The sequence below is a fragment of the Danio rerio genome, chromosome 13 (genome assembly GCF_052040795.2).
Source record: "Danio rerio strain M-AB ecotype USA chromosome 13, GRCz13ab, whole genome shotgun sequence".
In the NCBI taxonomy this organism is placed as follows: domain Eukaryota; kingdom Metazoa; phylum Chordata; class Actinopteri; order Cypriniformes; family Danionidae; genus Danio; species Danio rerio.
The window spans coordinates 11,835,623-11,840,584 of NC_141033.1; the positions used below are offsets into that span (position 1 = coordinate 11,835,623).

General features: G+C 30.1%; 1 protein-coding gene across 1 annotated transcript in view; it reads right to left on the reverse strand.

The window, feature by feature from the left end:
- ube2d3 (ubiquitin-conjugating enzyme E2D 3) overlaps positions 1–4,962 on the reverse strand; it is a 59,541-nt gene that overhangs the window by 10,739 nt on the left and 43,840 nt on the right. The window lies entirely within an intron of this gene.

Genomic DNA, 4,962 nt, shown 5'->3' on the forward strand with positions numbered 1-4,962 from the left:
TAAAAAAAATGAGTTAATCCAATGAATTATCTTTGAATTATTTTTTTCAGTGGTAAAATTGACAGTAAAAAAATCCGCAGCTGAAAAAAATATGTTCTGAACGTATAAAATTGTTAATACTTGACAATTTGGGTTTATTAGTTAATACAGTAGTTAACATGGATTAACAGTGAAAGCAGATTTGTTAAGCAATACTTAATCTTTGTTAATGTTAACTAAACATATAATACTGTTTATACATTAGTTAACATGAACTAATGGAGAACAACGACTATTCTTCATCATTATAATCTTTGTTAATGCTAACTTGCTCATATTTTAATGCACCTCTTTACAGCAACAGCCTTATTAGTTAATGTTTACTTACACATATGCATTTGTTCATAGATTAGATAACATAATCTAACAATAAACACATTCATTTCGCAATACTAAATCTGAAATGTAAGCTAAACATATTTTAATGTGTTAATTAATACATTAGTTCATGCGTTAGTTAACCTGAACAAATAACAGACAGATGTTAGTAACACATTAGATGTTGTAAAAGTTTACAGTTTACAATAAAGTTCATAATCCATTAACAAAAGCTTTGTTAATGATAAATGATGTTAATTAATGGTTAACAAACATGGATAAACGCAAGCTGAAGCCGATGTTTCCACTTTAGCTCCAAAAACTTGCATGTTATATAGGTTTGTTAACCATTAATTAACATGATATATAATTGACAAAGCATTTGTTATTGGAATTATGAACTTAATTGCAGTGTACACTATTGCAACATTATCTAATGTGTTACTAACAATTTTGTATTATGTGTTTATGTAAAACAGGGGTCACCAACGAGGGGTCACCTATAGGGGAACCAATCACTGTGAAGGGTTTGATACACTCTCCTTAAATAACAATTTTTCTCAATGTACTTTTAATTATATGTTGTTATTATTAATGATTAATGATATTTATCTATGTGAAGACACTGATCATGTTAATGATTGCTCACAATAGTTTTCAACAATAATTTAACAAGGAAACATCATTATGCAATACTTTATTTTTCTGAAATAGTTTTAGTTTTTTTATATATATACCTTAATGTCATTAACACATTTTACACCAATGCAGGTGTGATTTAAAAAGAATAGCTTAAAAAAATACTAGATTCAGCTTACTGGTATGTGGTGCAATGGTGAGCTATTTTTAGAACAGGCCTGTGGGCAACTCATGTAATCTTTGTGGGCTACCTGGTGCCCGTGGGCACCATGTTGGTGACCTCTGATGTAAACTAACACATTAATTAATGTGTTAATGTATTAACAACATGTTAATATATGTTTAGTTTACATATCAGATTTACTATTGCTAAACAAATGTGATGCTCATTGTTAGGTCATCGAATCCATAAACAAAAACATCACTGAATGTGTAGTAAAGATTAACTAATTGTAAAGAATACATTTAAAGTTTTACATTAGAATATGTTTAACTTCACAAAGATTATGCAATGCTGAATAACGGTCAGTTCACCATTCACATATTCAGTCAATTCGTGTTATCTAGCTAACTTATTGTAAAGTGCTACTGAAAGTTATTTCAGATTTTTTTTTTGTCATACACCAATGTTTTGGAGTGCTAACACCTACACAAAACGTTGTAACAAATATCTCATCAAAAAACAACTTTTCCCACAAGGAGAGAAAGATATTAATGCACAGAATGAGCTTAGTGTCCTTCACTATCATGATAACCAGTGGTGGAAAGAGTACTGAAAAATCATACTCAAGTAAAAGTAACACTTCTTGCCTAAAAATGTAGTGCAAGTAAAAGTATCTGTTGTAAATATTACTCAAAGTATGAGTAAAAGGTAGACCTTTCAAAAATACTCTTGAGTAGTGAGTAGTGAATATTACGCTGTTAAAAGCTGATGCATTTACATCTAATTTGTACAAGTGTGTGCAAACGTAACATTCTGTAGTCCATCGAGTTATTGGCCAGCAGGCACACAACGTCATAAGACATTAATATTGGTTTAGATATTGGTTATGCACTTTAAAAATATAGTTTAGACAAAACAAAACAAAAAATTATAGCAACAGTTTGCATTAATATATTGAAGTTACGACAACATCTAACAAAATGAAGTTCAGACAACAAACTTTATTATGTTAGCTAAATATTTTCCTCTTCAATCAGAGGCATTTTTACATAGCAAAAACCTCAAATCTATGAGTTTAGTACTCAAAAATGTTGTTTCAATTAGTTTTTTATTTTAAAATTGCAAACAAATCCAGCGTTATGTACTGAATTACATGCACAAGTTTAGAACCCCAAATAAATTAAGTAGCTGAAATTGTAAATTTTTTGTTTGTTTTCAAATGTACTGTTCATACTTGTAAGAAATACATTTAACAACAACATTTTTGTTTTTCCGTAATTTTTTTTGTAATAAACCACAGGATTTAATTGTTTTACAAAACAAAAACATGTACTGTCCCACATTATTAGTATAAAAAATAACAAAAAAACATCAGTGTGTGGACTTAAAAATACAAAACAACTCCATTAGTGTGGAAAATTGTATTTGTGTTGCTACAAATTAAATATTGTTTTAAAGTAACTGACAGATATTTACCTTTAAGTTAGCCGCATTTTTGAATTGATGTAATTATCAATATTTTCCTGTTTTGAAAACTTATTAAAATTATTCTGGTAACTTAAAAGTTTTAATCTCATCAGCATTTTAGAATTTTTAAGTTACAATAATGTATTAAACCATGTAGTGGTAACAGACCTCTTGAGTTATTTTTTTTAGAGTGATGATGTCAGGTGACCAAAATTCAGTGTCTAACCAGCATCTAATCAGAAATCAGATCCTGCACTTTACTTAAATGGGGTAGACTTTTGTAGTAAAAAATGTACAAACAAAATTATTAAATTAATATTTTTCAAAAATAGAGCATTATAACCTAGAGGAAATTTTTTTTGGAATGTATATTTCGATGATATTGTGTGGAAAAAAGCTTAGTTGCTTCCTTTTTGTTTTTGCGTAGGTAACAAGTACAGGGAACTACATTTAAAAATTTTACATAACATTTATGTTAGTAATCAAACATTAACTAAATTTACGCAGACAGATGGAAACTGTTCATTCTGTTTACATCACCCAGAGACGTTGATTCATCTTTTTTATGTTTGTGAATATTCCAAAAAATTTTGGGAAGATCTATCATTGTATGACAAAAAATATCAGGTTTTAGTTGCAATTTGACCCCCAAAGACGTTATTTTTTATTTTGTTTCAAACAATTTATCTGTGGAATTTTTATTGAATCTTTTAATTTTGTTCGGTAAATTTCACGTTCATAAATGCAGGTTAAATAACTCTAAACCTTGTTTAAAGGTTGCTATTGCAGATTTTCATTTGTATATAGAATTGCTCCAATATATTAAGAACGAAAAATGTATAAATACAATTATTGTGGCAAAGGAGCTGAAGTTAATTGATTAGTATTCTTGCTGTTAATTGGTTAAGTTAAAATATTATCATTGTAAAGATCTCTATGTTGAATTGTCTTTTTATTTGTTTAATTTATGTAATTTATTTTTTATGTTATTAGTTAGTTTTGTATTTTTTGGATGTCATGTTTAAATTGTATATTTGTTGTTCAATTAAAAAACTAAACAAAAAAAAAAACACCTAATCAAGTGACGTTGATATTTGATTGATTTTAGGTTGTTAGAAAGTGACCAAAATACAACATCGAGCCAACATCGTAAACCAACAACATATTGACGTCAAATACTGACATTTATTCATCAGGTATAGCCAACCAAAATCCAACATCTGATAGACGTCATTGTGGTAACGTCCACACAGCGTCAAGCTGTAACATCATTAGACGTTGATATTTGGTTGGCCGTTTGACATTGACGTCTATCTGTTTTTCATTTCCAAACAAACTGCAACATCTCTATAACATTAGGGTACATCGTCAATCTAACATTATGTTGACGCCTTGCGCCTGCTGGCTGTTAAAGGCCATTTCAGTCATCAAATACAGTATACATCCGTCATCTTCTTATCAGCGACATCCATCTAAACCACTGGTCACCAAACGTGTTCCTGGAGAGCTGGTGTCCAGCAGATTTTAGCTCCAACCCTAATCAAACACACCTGAACAAGCTAATCAAGGTCTTACTAGGTATACTTGAAACATCCAAGCAGGTGTGTTGATGCAAGTTGGAGCTAAACCCTGCAGGGACTCCAGCCCTCCAGGACTGAGATTGGTGACCCCTGATCTAAACAGTCTCTGGGTCAATGCGTGCAAATATTTTTAATCATCTTCACATACAATTAAGAAGTGCTATAAATAATATTTATCAACAAATACTCTACTGTGCAGAACTCAATAGAAAAAAAAAAACTGAAAACAATCATAGAAATGACAAAAACAATACACATAAAAATTGAAGTGTCATGCAGGGAAATGTGTGAAAAGTGTATTTACGGTTATTCTTATATGAAGCTTTTTGTAATGAGGTTATAGATTTTTACTGCAGCATTTTTAAAGTTTTTACAGATGAAATCAGATATTTTTAGTGTATATTTCTAAATGATCCATTTGATGTGAAGATCTATTTTGGCACACTTAGCTTGCAACTCTGATTTGTGGACATTTCTGTGCAGCACAATGGGTTATGCAGTTTGTTTTCTTGCTAACATGAGAGTTTCAAAAATAAACTGAATACAAAGTAAATTGACAATCACAGACAAGTGTTTACAATTCTCTTCCCTTACAAACAGTGACATCCCTAAAGGTTAATCTGTTATTGTTAAAGATTGGTGACTATGAAGACAACTATTGACTTTTTAACCACATTCTAGCCAAAACTTTAAAGTTAACCACAATTCATTTGATCCCTGATTGACACGATCAAGCACTGCCTTATAATTATTTTC